The sequence below is a fragment of the Phaenicophaeus curvirostris genome, chromosome 8, assembly GCF_032191515.1.
Source record: "Phaenicophaeus curvirostris isolate KB17595 chromosome 8, BPBGC_Pcur_1.0, whole genome shotgun sequence".
In the NCBI taxonomy this organism is placed as follows: domain Eukaryota; kingdom Metazoa; phylum Chordata; class Aves; order Cuculiformes; family Cuculidae; genus Phaenicophaeus; species Phaenicophaeus curvirostris.
This window is the reverse complement of record NC_091399.1, coordinates 7,904,090-7,923,053: the sequence shown is the minus strand read 5'-3', so window position 1 is coordinate 7,923,053 and position 18,964 is coordinate 7,904,090. Positions and strand designations below refer to the sequence as shown.

The 18,964-nt window shown below is 44.1% G+C and overlaps 1 protein-coding gene and 1 long non-coding RNA gene across 2 annotated transcripts in view; both read right to left on the bottom strand.

The window, feature by feature from the left end:
- Nucleotides 1–7,806, bottom strand: part of PLA2G4A (phospholipase A2 group IVA) — a 99,006-nt gene extending 91,200 nt beyond the window's left edge. The window contains exon 1 of the mRNA XM_069862352.1: nt 7,495–7,806. The gene's annotated coding sequence lies outside the window, so the exon portion shown is untranslated. The remainder of the gene's footprint in view (nt 1–7,494) is intronic.
- Nucleotides 7,807–18,323: 10,517 nt separating this feature from the next.
- LOC138723401 (uncharacterized) overlaps nt 18,324–18,964 on the bottom strand; it is an 80,542-nt gene continuing 79,901 nt past the window's right edge. Inside the window, exon 4 of the long non-coding RNA XR_011337861.1 lies at nt 18,324–18,432. This is a non-coding gene — a long non-coding RNA (uncharacterized lncRNA). The remainder of the gene's footprint in view (nt 18,433–18,964) is intronic.

The following is an 18,964-nucleotide window of genomic DNA, read 5'->3' as shown; positions in this document are numbered from 1 at the left end:
GAGATCTCCCATATTATACCATAAAAGTTCTTCAGCTATCAGGAAACCTTATTCCCTAATGCCCTAGATCGACTCTACTATTATGACAAAAGGAAAGCACATTAAAATATTCCCCATCCACAAAGAAACACTCTGTAAAACAAGTTAAACTCAAATAGGCAATAGTTCTCCCATTAAGAGTTATGGACCCACAGTCCTTTTCTGTTACAAGGAAATGAAGACACTTTGGTGTGCTGAGGCTGAATTTGAATTTCAAAATACTTCTAGAGCAGTGGAACCTCAATTTATGAGTGGTACGTGGCACCAAACATTGAATAATCAAAAGGAAGTCTTGTATGGAACAACCTCCCTACCTGCAGTTTTTAAAGCTTGGGAAGATTGTAGTCCAAATCTGCAGAACACACAGAGAACTGAACAGCTTTTACATTAGCAGAATCAAGAAATAGGATCTTTTTTTCTGGCTTTCTTTTTGATTTGCACTATAAAGAATAGATCATCTGGAAGTTAAACATGTCTCAAATGTTTGCCTGATGTACAAGTAAACCCAAGAGAACCAGGAGCCAGCTGTTTCTCAGAGATGGTACAGACTTACACATCTCTCACTGAGAAACTATGAAATCCTTTCTTTATCTCATAAATGCTCAAAGGTGCTCCAGAATAAGAGCAAACCTGGAGACTTCTCACTGTTTGAAAGCTGAATTTTTAGATGGCTGTTGCTTATCACATTGATCCTGGCAGTCAATTCTATGTGCTGTTATGAATACATCCGTTATTTATTTCTGCAGTAAAGCATTCTAATGATTAAAGACATCTGCTCCCAGAAACTGCTGGAAAACATCGAGGCCAAGCGCCACCCCCATCACCCCACCCAGCAGCAATCTGTCACTCCCCTCAACATAACAAACTGACACTCAACTTTGCAAGTAGACGATAAGAAATAGGAGTGAAACCTGGAAAAATCCAAAGCAACCAACACAGAGATCAACATGGAAGAGCTGATAAATACAGGATGCACTCAGAAATATTTGTTTTTACAATTCTACAGACAAACCTGGGCAACAGCAAGGAAAAAAATGCATTTCACATCTCAGAACCCAGTGCTTGGGAATGTCTTGGTTTGCCTTTTTTGCTCAAGTTTGAGTTACGAATATACTCTGGATCATTTTCCTATGTTTTCCCTCAATCTCTTAAATTTACATTTCTTTTTTTAATCCTAGAGACAATCTCTAAAGCAGGAATCTGCAGAGCCGAGGGAATTTCACCCTGCGGGCAGACCAACACCCAACATGCTTTGTCCCATTGGCTCAGTACTAGAGCCGCCTGAAAGTTTCTGGGATCAGACCGATGGTTTTTCCTCCAAGGAGTTGTCACTGCTGTTATTAGCTACCTTGTTATTTGAGTTGTTAGTCTTCCACCAAGCCCAAAACCCCACTGTGACTGAGCTCCAGAAGCACAGCGTGGAAAGAGCGTGTTGCCCTAAATAATTTAGTCTGATGAGGTGAGGAATGGGAGGAGCACTGGGCAGTGCGGAGAGCCAGGCTTACAGAACCTCAGTGATGGCACAAATTGGGCTGCCTCGCCCCAGTCGTGCATCCCTAGTGCTGCTGCTCGAGGCTGTACGAAGCAAGAAAAAGCTTTCAGCTCTACGGACCCTGTTCTGCAGCTCTAAAGCTGCATGCACTGCACCAGGACGGTGATCTACCATAGCTACATTAATAAAGAATTAAAATCTCTGTGTTGGATGATTCCGAAATAACCTCGGGTTTTGCCTTAGGCTTTTCATAGAATCATAGAATCATCAGGTTGGAAGAAACCCACTGGACCATCGAGTCCAACCATTCCTATCAATCACTAAACCATGTCCCTCAGCACCTCATCCACCCGTCCCTTAAACACCTCCAGGGAAGGTGAATCAACCACCTCCCTGGGCAGCCTGTTCCAGTGCCCAATGACACTTTCTGTGAAAATTTTTTTCCTAATGTTCAGCCTAAACCTCCCCTGTCGGAGCTTGAGGCCATTCCCTCTCGTCCTGTCCCCTGTCACTTGGGAGAAGAGGCCAGCTCCCTCCTCTCCACAACCTCCTTTTAGGTAGTTGTAGAGAGCAATGAGGTCTCCCCTCAGCCTCCTCTTCTCCAGGCTAAACAACCCCAGCTCTCTCAGCCGCTCCTTGTAAGGCCTGTTCTCCAGCCCCTTCAGCAGCTTCGTTGCTCTTCTGTCATTACGTCTCACAGTAAAGAACGGGACCCTCCTAGAATCACGGGAGATTTTGTCACCGAAGAAAACTGTGGTGATGCCTGTCAGAAGAAACTGTAAAGGTCAAAACACTGATTAAGTTCAGACATTGGAGAAACCGATAAAGGGTATGTCCACGTGCAGCTGTTAAATGCAATGTCACAGGCATTACTTTAGGCTCAGCAAATTCTTAAACTGTGGTTTGCTGAACACTGGACAGGATATTTGACCTTCCCTCAGTTTCTTTCCTCCAGCGTACACTACTGGCTGCTGCAGGGAATGACCATAGCATCGAACATGGCAGCATCTCCCACTCTTCGGGGAGGACCTCCCTTCTTTTCCCTTCTTCTAAGCTGCAAGTCTCACCCACTGCCTTGGGGAGAACCAAAACCCAGACTACAGAAGACCAGAAAAACAGCTTTCTCACCTGGAAAAGAACAAGTTACAAACCCCCATTTCAGTAAATGCAGCCTAAATGTATTAGAGGATAGTCTTGCAGTTTTTGAAACACTTTATCTTCATACCTAATTTCCTTGCCCCTTACAAGTATCACTGTCTACTGGAAAAGCTACAGAAATTTGCCAAATAAAACAAAACTTTTACAGGAATTAGTAGAGGATGTTATTATTATTATTATTATTATTATTATTATTATTATTATTTGATAGAGCATAATCTCTTCTATTGATGACTAAATGAGTACAACAGCTTAGCCCTCAATGCTTATGCTTCTTTAGATTCCTGAATATGCCTAAATTCCATTCTCCTCAGGGAGATAACTCCACATTTACCATCAGTACAACCAGGCTTACCCAGGCGAAGCTGCCAAGTAAAATAGCTGAAGAGAAAATAATTACAGACTAAATTTGTGCTAATATGTGACAGTGGAGTGTTTCAGCAAGACAAGCCAGCCCGTTACTGGCAGGAGGACATGGTCTTGTGTCAGGGTACTGGGACAAGCAGTCAAGTGAATGACACACAGGAGAAAATCAGAAGGCAGACTACGCTAGTACTTTTGTAAAGACCCCAGTGAAGAATTATTAAAGAATTCAAGCACACAAGTTATTAGAAATAGTAAAAAAACATAAAATAGAAGAGAACAAAGCAGTTCTAATGCATGAGATGTTTCCAAGATTTATCTTTTCTTTGTTCTTCCTTTTGTTTGGTGGAGTTCTGCATGATTACAGCCCTACATGTAAACCAGGTACCCCAACTGCAGTGATACTCTTCACTCCTGGGGTTACAGATCCCATCCTCTCTCCCTTTGTTCTGCTTGCTTTTTTAAAAACTACAGAAATAGCATAAATCTTGGCCAGCCTTCAGCTGTCAATACTCGAATCTTAGCAAGCAGAACTCTTCTTGCTAAAACAGCAAACCAGAGTGGACAGCCAGTTCAGCAGAGTTGATATCAGTGTTCCCTCTAATTCAATGCCAAGAAGACAGAGCTTGTTCTGGGGTTATGCTTATCAGAATCATAGAATAGTCTGGGTTGGAAGGGACCTTAAAGCCCATCCAGTTCCAATCCCCTGCCATGGGCAGGGACACCTCCCACTGGATCAGGCTGCCCAAGGCCCATCCAACCTGGCCTTGAACACCTCCAGGGATGGGGCAGCCACAGCTTCCCTGGGCAACCTGGGCCAGGGCCTCACCACTCTCATCGTGAAGAAATTCCTCCTTCTGTCTAGTCTAAATCTGCCCCTCTCCAGTTTATACCCATTGTGCCTCGTCCTGTCACCACAAGTGTTTGTGAACAGTCCCTCCCCAGCTCTCTTGTAGCCCCTTCAGGCACTTGAAGGTTGCTTTAAAGTCTCCTGGGAGCCTTCTCTTCTCTAGGCTGAACAACCCCAACTCTCTCAGCCGGTCCTCGTATGGGAACTGCTCCAGTCCTCTGATCATCCTTGTAGTCTCCTCTGGAGAATAATACTCTTGTTTCCTTGCTGTCTACCTCTTCCCTCCCTTCTCATGTGGCAGGACAACATCTAATTCAATAAATGTAAAAATTTTCCCTGGTGCCTCTCCCCTAGTGAAACACCGTTCCGTGCATCCCCAAACAAAGCTCCCTGTGCAGAAATTTGTGCAAAAGCTCTATAAAAGTTTGCAATAGATAATCCAGCTAGTTCTGGTCCCACACATGACTGCACTTTTATTCTGTTGTGCACATATTTGTCAGTGGACCTTTAATACCACACAAAAGGGCACACGGACTTAAGGACTTCTGCATTAGGCCAGTTTTAAATCAGCAGAAGTAGGCAGTGATGGAAGCTTTTTTCATCAGGACATCACCTAAGCCCTGCTGAAGTCCCATTGACGTCGAAGAAGTATAAACAAATGCTTTACTTTAATAGCACACTTAACGGATAGTCTGAAATGGGTCAGAGATGGCTACCTTCTACATCCATTCAAAAACCTATGGGATTTTCCATTTCCCTTCAGGGAATTCATTCTCATGTTCACACATTCGTTTTTTTCAAGGCAAAATTCCTTCTCCATTCTGTATGTGTAAACCATCCCAAGCCTAACTAGGGGAAATTTCTAAAGCTTGAGTAATAATTCTCAGACATGACATTAAAACACTGCTTGTCTTATAATAAACTGTTGAAAACAAATCATTACTGTGGTTAATGAATAATTTGCTACGTCTTTGGTTTTAAGCTTTGCCTAAGGCTTCAAGCTGTTCTTCCAGGTCATTATTTGTTTGAAACAACCAATTTCCTAGGTGTATTTCCTTAGAATTTATTATAACACTACCAACGGGTAAAGGTCAACAAACAAATCCTTCTGCCATAAGCCTTTTCCATCCATAATCCCTCTTCCCAGTTATGTTCTCAAGCTTTCTGATTTCTTCTCTGTTTGCCCATTAGGAATATAACACACAGACTCGGACTATTCCCATTTCTCCAATGACTACCCGATTAGTTGATGTCGCTGTAGGCAATGGGCATTTCTTCCTCTGACTGTTCTGGATGGGAACACATCCCCTCTGGCCCCAGGGCAGTCTTGAGTTCAGGCACTCTGAACATCACAGATCCTTGCTACCAATCACTTCAATAAAGGCAATATTGTGTGGGCTGCCAACTAAAAATCTCTTGTCATTCATATGGAATATATGTTCTCGACAGGACTGAATGAACGCTCGGCCGCTGAGATAAAACGTTCAAATAGGCTGGACCTGGAAAGGCTCTCACAGAGGGAACCACCGCTGTGCAGCAGAATTCTTGTCCTTCAGAAGTTTGTTCCAGTGCAGTGATGCGAGGACGAGCCAAACATGGTTGGGAAGAGAAGACAACAGGATATTTCTATATTTCCTCTCTCCTGCCTCTGGTTTGTGCCTGCTTTGCTTCTCGCTACCAGGCCACATCCTCCCCATCCCTTCTGCACTGTTCAGCACCCTCCTCTGTTTCCACCGCTTCCCAGAAAGAGAATGTGATGGCCTGCGAGACATCACCGTTAAAGGATCCCCTCCCCGTTATCCAGTCGAATGTTTCCTCCATTACTTTGTCTGCTATTTTTACAGACACCTGAGACACTTCTTTCACCCCTTGTATAAGCCCTCCCCATGCCCACAGATGGCTTTCCAGAGAGCTGTCATTCAGCCAAGTTATATTCACCTCCTTTAACAACCTCTCATAACCCAAGCCTTCCAGTCATAAACCTTCTTTATTTCTGGGTCTGCTCTCAACTCCTTCCAGCAGCATTCAGCTCAGAAGGGAATGCCATGCCCTAGGTGTAATTGTATTTTTGTCCTGATTCCTTCAGCTGTTTCTCACTGCATGTTTACTTCTGTGCCTTCAGTCCTCACGACTCCCTGCCATGTAGGGGCATTTCAGGGTTCTGACCTGTTCTGACCTCTGTAACACCCTAGCCATTTGAAGCCTAAAACCAGCAGGAAAAGCAAAACATAATGAAATATTAGAATCATAGAACAGTTTGGGTCGGAAGGGACCTTAAAGATCATCCAGTTCCAATCCCTGCCATGGGTAGGGACACGTCCCACTGGATCAGGCTGCCCAAGGCCCATCCAACCTGACCTTGAACACCTCCAGGGATGGGGCAGCCACAGCTTCCCTGGGCAACCTGGGCCAGGGCCTCACCACCCTCATGGTGAAGAAATTCCTCCTTCTGTCTAGTCTAAATCTGCCTCTCTCCAGTTTTTAAGCATTGCCCCTCGTCCTACCACCACAAGCCTTTGTGAACAGTCCCTCCCCAGCTTTCTTGTAGCCCCTTCCGGTACTGGAAGGTCACTATATATATTTTTGAGGTTCTAAGTTGTTACAGTTCAAACTGAGCTTGGTTTATAAATCCAGGTGAACAGTGCTTGCTTTTCTTGTCAGTTAATACTGTCTGCCACAGGAAACCCATTTGCCTTGACGTACTTAGAGAAGCCCAAGAGGTTCCTGCTAACTGCTCCTTTCCTAATAATTAAACTGAAATTATATTCCCAGTTTAAATTTAGCTTCCTGGTAAAAGCTCCACGGAGCTGAAAGAATCTCAAGAAGGACATCCCTGTGTTTGTACTGTGTCTTAATAGGGAACTGTTTGTTCTAGCAAAGCACACTGCTCCTCTTTGATGCCAACGTCGACAGTGCCTTAACAGCTCTGTGTGTTTTTACTGCAGTTATGCAATGACTAAGATTATGCTGCCCAGTGCACACACAGATAGTCTTGAAATTCCTTCCTGAATTAGAGAAATATCTATACCATTTTCTCATCCACGGACTGAAGTGATTGGATGGGAATGCAGGAGGAATGGAGGAGACGGAGGGCCAGGAAATCGTTCTACCACCCTTAATTTTATCTTCTGGTGCAAATGGGGTCCACAGCGGACAGTGGCGCTCTGAAACCATCAGCACCACACAAAGCCTCGGCATCCATGTGAACCACTTGGTTTATTAGCTTGAAATAATCGACCTCTAAATTGAGATGACCACAAGTTCCAAAAATGGTTAGCTTAAGGATTTTATCTACATTTTATTTAAGCTTTTATCTACAGCCAGAGCTTTTGGAAATTACACACTGTAGATTTCTAACCCAGATTGGAAGTCAGACTTGAGTTTCAAATGCACCAAGTTATTTTTTGACACTGCACTCTCAGAAAATCCTGTAAGTACACGTTTATGTGGCTGGATGCACCCTGGATGTACACACGCGCTCTCTCTATCGGTACATCTGCCCGGTACGGTATGAGCCAGCAACACACACAAAAAGCAAAGTAATCACTGTCTGTATCGTGGTGTAAAAAGAAACTAAAGGAGAAATACTTACCTACTCAGGTAACCTCAGCTGGACCTGCTCGGGTTTAACAAATTGTTGTTAACGAAGCTGGACGAGTAAGACTGATGCTTTCCATCGGGACGCTCACCATGCTCTGGCAGGCAGCCACTCCTGTCTAACACAGATGTCTCTGCATCAGCTGACTCACCATTCTCTGAGTTCTTCTTGATTCTGGGTTTAGCTTTCACTTTGCTATGTTCACCAAAGACTGCGACTCTTGGGTATTTCCCCAGGACACAGTCCCGTCCAGCTCTGCACCATGCAGAAAGATGGCCTGATGAGGCTGTAAGCTTTAATCCCCTCCTCTTAGATGATTTATCTGCTGACTTGTTGTGCCACCTCATAGCTTCCTAGCTGTGATCCTGTTCAGCCACTCCTTTGTCTTTGTTTGCCTGAAGGACTGGAGAAATCCGATCTTTTGGATAGTGACAGGCAGGTACACGAGACATAAATGCCACCATGCTGTGTTTTTTCACTAAGAGACACAAGGAACAGTCAAAACCTGAGCTGGAATTGAGACACGTATAAATAGATAGTTATGTATCAATATCAGGATCATAAAATTTGGGATGAAAATCTGCTGGCTTTGACCCAGAACCAAAAACACAGAGGTCCTACTCAGTTAGGCAGCAGAGAGCACAGGGGAAAACAGTCATCTCAGAAGGAGGGACGTTATGCGAGGTGGTGTCTGCAAAACCATCCAGCTGGGCCTGAGCGCAGATGTATCTAAACACACATTAAGATAGTACTTTCACATGCAAGGAACTTACATCCATTTGAAAACTATCCTCAAATTCTTCCCGTTGCTTCAAATGTTCCAAACGGGAGCTCCACGGTGTCCTCCTCAGGAGGAGCTGCTTTGGTAGCCACCACTGAATGAACACAGTTCAGATGGCTTCTCCTTAGACACACCACTTGGAATTTCATACATTCAGCTTTAGATTCAACTGACCTGAGTAACCAAGACATCTGCAGCTTGGCTCTTCACCTCGCTAGGTCCATCCTGTTGTTCATGAGGAGTGAAGCATGGAGCTCTCAGGAAATTTGGCCAGCAGTTGTTGGATGCACACTGCTCACCCTTTTGCACCGAGGTAGGGTGAGGGTGGGGGGCGGGGTTTAGGGAGTTTCTTTGTGGGTTTCTCAGCACCATCCAGTCTAAACCAAAGACATATACATCTGCACAAAGCCAGTGAGGCCAAAAAGAAATATTTCTAGCTAAATCAGCTACTCGATAGAAATGCAAAAGCCCATTCATTGTGAAGTACACTATAGAATTTCTACTAGCAAGCTACGGTCCAAGAAGACAAAGCAAATGACATCTAACAGAACCAGAGAAGAGCTTCCATGCCAGTGGTGGTGTTAACCTACAGTCCCTCACTGATGCTCTTCCCCACCAGGATCTTTCCTTGACAGCACAGACCTGGCTACAGCAGGAATTTGCTGCACAAACACTGAGCAGATCTCTCTCTTCTTGGCAAGAACCACCCAGCATCCAAGTAACCCCCAGACCACCAAGCCTCCATCTTCCTTGTAAGCCGTGAAGAGTAAGAATAGATGAACTTCCACATTGAGGCTGCTTTTTGTGGGTTATGTGCACATCACTCCCAGGTGATTTTTCTTTTTAAAGCCCGAATCGAATTAGCTGTGTGTGCGGGAAGGCAGCATGGTACCTCCAGATATGGTGAAAGGCTGTTGCACAGAAATGGAGCTGTCGTCAGTAACAGCTTCAGCATCTCCTGGATTCTGCAGTAAGCTAAAGTGGATGGCAAGAGGCCTTGGAGCGTGAGCCATAGGTTTGCTGCACCTTGACCTGACCTTGTGTGCTACCTACTGCTGCTGTGAGAAACAAATACACCTGTGAGGCAGAAAGATGAGCCTTCAAACCACTCCTGCTCCCGCCGGTAGCAGAAATACATCAGGAAGACATCAGGCACAGCATTTACATACGTTTTTAATCAAACCATATAGGCACTTCCCCAGAATTTTCTCCCAATGCAATGAGTTTTGCAGCTCCCTTCTCAGCACACATTGAGGGACTTGGGAAGGCACCTTAATTGAAAATGTCTATAAAGCGTCAACCCAATGAGCGTAAGCAACACCAAATGTCCAAAGTTTACAATCATAAACCTTCCATCCATCTTGTAAGGGAGATTATTTGCAATTTATGACACCAGACACTCCCACTGCAATTCAGGGTAGCTAATCTCTGTGGGAACAGCGAAGAGTGCCCCTGCCCAGAAAAGAGGCAGAGGTGACAAACAAGTCCAGTTCTGCTCATACCCTTAGGTATTTGGCACAGGAGCCTGAACAATACTTACCAGGTTACACATGAAGTTAATGGCAAAAACCTAATTTGAATCTCAAAGTCATCCTCCTTCTTCCATTTCTGGAAGAACCGGTTCATTGATCCTGGCTGTGACATTTCTGCAGAGGTATTTTTGATAAGGCTTCACATGATAATGCAGAGCCTCACAGGAAAAGGCAAGCATGGACATTTGTGACAAACTAGAAACCCGTGAAGTAATTATTTGCTTCCTAATATAAGACCTTCTTTTAAATAAAAACCTATTATTTTTTTTCCGTGTTCTGTTAGAGTGAGATGCTTGGTCACAAATGATAGAAGCTTTGAGACTGTGACTAAGTCAAGATCTGAGAATGGTCATGTGATCCATTTATTCCTATGTTAATAATAGGAAAGAGAGAAATGGTTTCGCTCTTAAGAATGTCCATCTCCTCAACTAACCACCTCTAACCCTAAATAGAGAACATAAATATCCATGATCGGTGTATGGAAATACATCAGGGAGTGCAGGGATAGGATGAGGAGGAATGGTTTTCAGCTGAAAGAGGGGAGATTGAGATGAGAGCTTAGGAAGAAATGTTTTCCAGTGAGGGTGGGGAGGCCCTGGCCCAGGTTGTCCAGGGAAGCTGTGGCTGCCCCATCCCTGGAGGTGTTCAAGGCCACATTGGATGCGGCTTGGAGCAACATGATCCAGTGGGAGGTGTCCCTTCCCATGGCAGGGGGGTTGGAACTGGATTGGCTTTGAGGTCCCTTCCAACCCAGACCATTCCATGATTCTACGATCTTCACCCTCCTCTAAACTGAACAGGTAACAAGTTGGAGCAGCAGCACACACAAATCTGTAACACTGTACATACACCTACGTTATCTTTGTTCTTGGTTTTGTGTTGGCAGCTTAAAAAACCAACAACCTCCCATTGAATTTTCTCCAGGTTTAGCTATTTATAAAGATTTAGCCGTAGGATCCCACTTGTATTAACTCCTGGTTTTGTTACCCATATAGCGAGACTCAGCTCTCTATGACTCATCTAGGTATTCACAGTTCTAAACTCAAGAGTCTGCAGAATTAGGCCTTGCAGGACCCAATCAAGCGTATGTATGAGTCCCATCTGTGCAGCAAATCCCAGCAACCCATGCCTGGTCCTTGGTCAAAGGCCATCCTTGCCTAAAAGAGCAAGTATGCCAAAGGAAAACCTTCATATTTTTACTGATATCTAAAATGAGTATGAAAACCATCTGTATGTAGTGTGACACTACTCAAATCAGAGCTGGAACTGGATGATCTTTAAGGTCCCTTCCAACCCAAACCACTCCATGATGAAGCTGGTGAAGGGGCTGGAGAACAGGCCTTACGAGGAGCAGCTGAGAGACCTGGGGGTGTTTAGCCTGGAGAAGAGGAGGCTGAGGGGAGACCTCATTGCTGTCTACAACTACCTGAAGGGAGGTTGTGGAGAGGAGGGAGCTGGCCTCTTCTCCCAAGTGACAGGGGACAGGGCAAGAGGGAATGGTCTCAGGCTCCACCAGGAGAGGTTTAGGCTGAACATTTGGAAAAAATTTTTCACAGAAAGGGTCATTGGGCACTGGCAGAGGCTGCCCAGGGAAGTGGTTGAGTCACCTTCCCTGGAGGTGTTTAAGGGATGGGTGGACGAGGTGCTGAGAGACATGGTTTAGTGATTGATAGGAATGGTTGGACTCGATGATCTGATGGGTCTTTTCCAACCTGGTGATTCTATGTGATTCTATGGAATCAACCCTCCCTAACTCTATTCTCCATCAGGTTGATCGGTAATCTTTTTGGGAGCTGTCAGCTCTGTGGATAAACTTGGTGTCCTCTCCCAGAAATGTTAATTTGTTAGATGTTATTTCTCTTTATTGCTTTCTTTTTAACCATTAGTTTTAATTCCCTATGTTTAGATACACTTTATTATGCCTTATGCATATTTATCTAGTTGAGTTCATAAAACACAATAAACTGGAAACCCAGTGAGGAACATGTTGGGGTCAGAAGCTGAGGGAGGAGATAGAAGAGGGCATGTGTGTACACTGCAATTTGTGACTTGTACACTCTCAAGAACCTCAGCCAAAAGGGCCCTGAATCACATACGTGCACACACCCAGCTGCGAGCAACTTCCTGTGCATTTGACGCCAGCTAATACTTTGAAAACCAACATTTTCTCTTTTTGAAAAGGAAGTGGGAAGACAATAGGAGGAACCTACAAACAGATAATCACTTTCAGTCTTGCAAAATTTTCACCCTCATTCTCTGGCTGTCAAACAGACAAAAGAACACAGCAACTTGCCATGCCCGTCATTTGTCAAGTCTGGTGTGTGAATTGAGGCATTAGCCCAGCTGCACAGGAATAACTTGGTCCTGCAGAGCTTTCAGCTCATGGTAATCCCCAGGCTTTTCAAGAGGTGAGGTTTTTGACAACCTCTGTGAGCTGAACAGCTCCTGTAACTAGAGAAGGCAAATGAACCTCTCTCGCACAGCTCCCTGCGGACAAAAGAAAGTGGTGTGAAGGCAAAGAACATGAAGTTAGCTATCACTACCACAACATTTGTATGGATTATTTTCCTGTATAACTTGCACGTCAATTCAAATTTGTAATCTAATTTGCCTAATAGTACTTTATTCAGTAACTAAACAAAACATTTATTTCTCTTAGTGTGGCTTACCCTAACACTAATGATTATCTCTTAGTTTTGAAGTCAGTAAAATGAAGTTTATTTCCTTTTTTATTTTCCTCATCCTAGAGGTTTTAATATGCATCTTCCCTCTTATCTGCAATAGTGACTGAACACCTGGAGGTGTTCAAGGCCAGGTTGGATGGGGCTTGGAGCCCCGGATCCAGTGGGAGGTGTCCCTGACCATGGAATGGAGTTGGAACTGGATGAGATCTCTAAGGTCCCTTCCAACCCAAACTATTCTATGATTGTATTATTCTATGATTTTCCAATTTTTTTTCTCACTGGAAAAAGACGTGGGTCCAAGCTTGGAGGGAAAAAAGGAGATTTCCGTTATCTACATCTGTTTGTACAACAAAATGATGACTTATTCTCAAATTACCAGGAACAGGGTGTTACTTTGGAAGTGATATTGAATTCAGCAAATAAATCAGCTCTTGGCCAATGAAATCCATCAAATGAATTGGGTACAAATTAACATAAAATATACTGGCAACTTCTTCGTTTTCTGAGCACAAGACAAGTCCATCAAATCCTCCATCCAGTGGAAAACCTAATGAAATGCTTTATGTGGGTCCTTACATAAATCTATAAAAGTCAGTTTGGGAGCTCATTCACCATAGTTCATCCTGTTAGGACGAGGGGCAATGGGTAAAAACTGAAGAGGGGCAGATTTAGACTGGACAAAAGGAGGAATTTCTTCACACGGAGAGTGGGGAGGCCCTGGCCCAGGTTGCCCAGGGAAGCTGTGGCTGCCCCATCCCTGGAGATGTTCAAGGTCAGGTTGGACGGGCCTTGGGCAGCCTGATCCAGTGGGAGGTGTCCCTGCCCGTGGCAGGGAAGCTGGAACTGGATGATCTTTAAGGTCCCTTCCAATCCAAACTATTCTATGATTCTATGATCTCGTGACTGAAAATCCACGTGGCACTGCCACACCAGGACAGGTCTTTGGCTCTAGATATACTTTTGGACATAAAATAACAGCAAGTTGTCTTCCAAATCTGTCTGTCTTCCAAATCTGTTTTCCTAGCTGCTTGTTGTCTTCCAGGACTGGTTTGAACAACTGGAAAACCATAAGCCATGCTCATAAAACAACCCTCTAGGGAGCAATGGTTCTAATCCACGACAGATGTACAGAATGAGCACAGGGGCAAGTCTGTGCGCCAGGCAGGACTGAGACACTTTCAGCTCTTGTCAATACCAAAAGCATTTTGTGTATCTGCAGCATAAAACATTTTGCTGTGTTTTAAACTAAAAATTACGCAAACATGGAGTACGTGGTTTGCCACAGGGTTTAAATATCCCCCTTTTAGATAAGAATATGGATATGGCAGGGATGACTCTGCTTAAAGACATGCTCTGTGGCTTTCCTGGCAGCATCCCTGCTCATGAATGCCTGACCTAAGCTTCCTAAAATCAGGATTGGTACTGCTACTGGCCCCAGACACCTGCAATTTAAAAAGATGGTCAAAACTGGCTCTATGAAATGTGAAGTTCAAAGTGAGAGGAAAAGACTCACCTTAAGACAAGGGCATAGCTACACCAGGTGGAAAAGCCTGTTTTTAATCTACAGGTTAACTATTTAGTCATATTTTAGTTAAGCACCTAAGAAAAAAAAGGAATAGTTTTGCAAGAGGAAAATTAAAATTGCCCTCCTAATTAAGTTGGAATCAGATCACCCAGGGGAGGTTTTGAGATTTTCACCTGGATGAAACCCAAACAGGCTTAGGGCATAAAATGAAACACATTATCCCAGCCAATGCTATTTTTGATGACTGCAAGCCTAAAGTCATAGTTTTTGCATATAGGGACTAGTTCCAAGGTATAGTTAAATAACTGGTACCCAGCTGGTGGGGTGGGAGCAGTGTAAGAAACCTTCTGGACTGGAAGGCAGAGTTCTGCATACAGCCTTGGTGCATTCCTGTCCCTTCCAACCCAAACTATTCTATGATTCCTGTCCCCCATAAACATTTTCACTCTCCAAATTTTGATGTTATGCATAATTTCTTTATATTTCACATCAACCTTACACCACCTTGTGCTGAGGAGGACTTCCAGGTAGCTGGCAGTCACTAAAACATTCCATCCCCAGGATAAGACTCAGAAAGTACCCAAAACATTGCAATGTAAATCTTGAGAGACTTGTTTGGGAGCAGGTAACAAATCAACCAATACCAGAATGTCGTATGCACGGTGAGTGCAGGGAACAGAAAAAGGACAATACCCTGCTCACCTAGTAATTCCTGCTCTGCCAAGCACTTTGAGTTCTTTTCTTCCCCATTCAGTATTGCTTACAGTGTGACAATAATATATGGCTTCTCACAGTCCTGCCTTTGTGTCATTTACATTCATTAGTGTTAAAGAGCAGGGGATAATGAGCCCTGGGCCAAGGGGCTATTCATTCTTACCAGCCAAGTGAGACGACAAAATGTCCTATACATAAATATTTCTCCTGTTTCCTACCCTCTGGAAAGTCTATAAACATTTCAAAACACCCAAGTGCTACTTGGCGTAAAACACTCCATATTTAATTGATACGGGGCAGGCGGAAGTTCACAAGGTCTTGCTTGCCACAACCACACTTCCATTAACAGCTATCCTGAGGTGCCCACGGGCCTGACCCAGAATCATCTGAGCTCACCAAGTCCAGGAGAGAGGGTGAAGGAGCCTTTGAGACGCTGTGTTTGTGGTTAGAGGGAGCCATGGGGGAGCAATTTGCATCAGAGATACAAAAGTCAAGTCAAGAGGAAAAACACACACTGCAGAACTAGGCAATTTTTTTCCTAGCAGGAGCTGAAACTCTTAAGGAGCAAAAAAGAAAAGCTCATTGGGAGCCAGCAGGGAATTGTAATCGCCGTCTACCCCACCACCATCTGCTGACCTGGAAACCACGGACAACCCATCACAAGACTATGAGAACCTTTGCAACGGGCTGGAAGCAGTGTCTGCCAAGGAACTCGTGGTGGCTCCAAAGAAGTAGTGACTCCTCAGGGGCACCAGCATGAAGAGAACTCCCCAGAACTCTGCAACGGTGAAGTATTTCCAGCCAAACCTGGTCCCAAGCCAAACCTGAGGGCTGATTGGCCTGAGGTCTCTGGCAACTCTCTCAAAAACAATCCAAGGAGAACTGCCATGCGAAACAAAAGCCCAAAATAACACACATTGCCTGGACACGTTGCAAAGCCCTCATTTACTTAATGAACTCCCCTACTTATAAGGAGCACAAAGCGGCACCAGCACAGAATTTCCACAGCTGGTGGAAACAACCAAACGTGACAATTGAAAAGTTTTCAGTTGGGTTTGTATGATTTATCTTCTCTTCACTGAGGGTTAGGACGAGAAATAAATCCAAAAATAATTTAGAGTCCACCTCTGGGTAAACAGTAATATAGTGGAAGAGAGTCACGACAACATTAAACCAAATTTACAATCTCTCCACAAAAGAAACACCATCAAAATTCAGGACAGAGGACAAAACATGTGGAGTACAATGCTAAAAGCTGTTCACAAGATTGGATGCATGACTCTTACAAACAGAAATGAGATGTTCAGCTAGACCCAAGCTAGTCCCTTAACCTGTGTGCTGACAGTTCAGTATCTGGAACAGACACACACACCCTGTCCTGAGCAAATAACCTTTCAGGAGGTTTTCCCATGTTTTGGTTTTTGTAAAGGGGTGTTCCTACAGGCAGCAGTGCAGCTCGCTGGGTGCTGCTGCCCTGGCACACACAAACAGAAGCAGCGAGCTGATGATGGCCCTTTCACAGCACACGGGCTTAAAACTGAAACAGAGCTCAAACACCAAGAGGAAACATCAAACGTTTTCCCTGGATGATACCAAACTGGATGAGCTATGGGTCTGATCTCTTACAGCCACTGCAGTGTTTTTTATCTCCTCTGTTATTGTCTATTTTTGTATTTTTGATCATTAGACATTTTCCCTAATTGAAAGTTCTAGGGAAAGAAATTAAAACCAGCAAGACTGTATTTCCTGATGAGTATCGCAATGCCATGATTTCCCTTGCAGGCTCTTTTTTGAGCCCAGTGAGCCAACCACCTCATCATGCCGTTGCATAATTGTCTGTCTCAAAAAGCATGAAAGCATTTGAACAATTTCTAAATGATTTGCCTTTACTTAGAGTCTCATGTCTTGGCAAGACATAACATGATGTGATGTTTCCTGCACAATCATCCCATTTCACTTAGAAAAATGCAGGACTTTCTCCAGATATTCTCTCCCAAGCCGTACATTTTCTTGGCAAAATCTTCCTAGGCTGAAACTCCTGTTCCAACTTGAGGAGTTAAACTTGCAGACTTTCTTATAGTGCCTCCAATTCCCACAGTAACTACAAACAATCGCAGCAAGTTACCCACTTGCTTGAGATTCTAAAGGCCTAGTAAGGAGAAGGATAGAATCACAGAATAGTTTGGGTTGGAAGGGACCTTAAAGACCATCCAGTTCCAACCCCCCTGCCATGGGCAGGGACACTTCCCACTGGATCAGGCTGCCCAAGCCCCATCCAACCTGACCTTGATACCTCCAGGAATGGGGCAGCCACAGCTTCCCTGGGCAACCTGGGCCAGAGCCTCCCCACCCTCATCGTGAAGAAATTCCTCATTATGTCCAGTCTAAATCTGCCCCTCTCCAATTTACATCCATTGCCCCTCGTCCTATCACTGCAAGCCTTTGTAAGGGATCTTGGGGAACAGTTTTTATCTGGCCTCCAAGTCCTTTTCCCTCACCAGTAACCAATTTCCTTAATATCATTTCAGCCCTTTTGTAAAATTCTTAATTCCTTCCTATGTTTTTCACTGGTAAGAATGTGCTGGTAGTGAGGCAAAGTGATAAGCCATTACAAGAATACTGGAAAAGACTCCTGACCAAATACTGGAAATGGAGATGACTAGAGGGGAGCTGGGGTGTTTGGGTAGCCCTCTCTGGGCACAGCCTGCTCCAGGAACCTCCCCACCCCAGTGCGAGCTATGACTATAATTTGTGCGGGCACAGTCCACTGTCTATCCCAAAGAGCTGCCCTGAGATCTGTGTCATGGAACATTTTTGTTTGTCTGACACCAGATGACTCCTCCAGCCTCACAGCTGTGAAGAGCTAAAGTCAGTTTTAATAAACTTAACATCTTAATATCAACATTTTAATCCACATCTAGTCATATGTATACCTTGATGGGATCTTTTTCTGTGGGCGCTGAATGCAGGCTCACAACCAGAGCGGAGCTGCCTCCTTCTCAAAGCACGCAATGTCGTTACTTAATGAGCTTTCTTTGATCGTACTACACCCCTCAATGGAGTTACCTTAAAAGTAATTTGCTGATCACAGTAAGCACGGCAGTGTTACAGCAACCAGCACCCTTTGCAGTACTCGCAGAGCAGCTTTTGCAAACAGGCAGACAAGCTGAAGACAATTCACATTTCCACAGACAGGCACCAAAATAAATCTCCACTGAATGCACTGGGGGTGTGTCCACCTCTGCTGGTCAACACCAAAATCCCATCAGGTGCTGAAAATGTAAAAGCTCTTACAAAAAGCCTGTGTTAGCGCATTGAAGACATAAGGTTTCAGAATTATTATTCACATGTGAGCTTCACATATAGAAAATCTGTCACGATATGTTAGACTTGGATGAAAACTCATCCATAGCCAAGAGAGTGGAAAATCACGATGAGGTGTTACATTCGTATTGAGGATTGTAAAAATACTCGGATACGTCTATTAAGCATTACTTTAAGGACAGAGGTTTACAATGAACTGCGTGAGCTAACAAACCCATCTCTGAACAGTCACTGGCTGTCACGTACCTTTATAGACTGTGAGTGCCCACAGCACCGCACCCCTCTGTGGAGCCTCACGTATCAAAGCCTTCCAGGAAAGAACTGGGCATCCCATCGAATGCCTTCATTAGAAGTTCACAAGCTGATAAAATTCTGCGAATGCAGAGGATTTATAGTTATATATGGTTGTATACATGGACTGTACTTATCGCTATATACAGTTACATATGTGGGTAAGTGTTTTAAGTGGAGTTAGAGTCAATCTTCTACGCAGTAAACCCCACCATGGTTTGTTTTACGCAGTTTATGCTGAAGTGCTGTGGCTTTTTCCCCTTTCTTCTCCTCTGGGAAGCGATTATGCCTGAGATCTGATATAAACCCCCAGAACAGAAAACTAGGTTTCAGCTATGTGGCAAAGGAGCATTCACACTGCATCCTGGGTTCAGCTCTTTTTTTTTAATCAATTGATGAATCACCTATGAATGTCATATCTACATGATTTGTGGATTTCTAGTGACCAAAGGCAGCTCACCTTATGAAACAAATTCTTGGGAAACCTCACGAAACCCTGCAGAGCAGAGGTTACCAGATGGAACAGCAGTTGCTCTAAATTGATCTGGTAAAAGCGCTTGTGTAAAAAACGAAATCTCTTCCTTAGAAAAATAACGTTTATTTTCTGTAAACT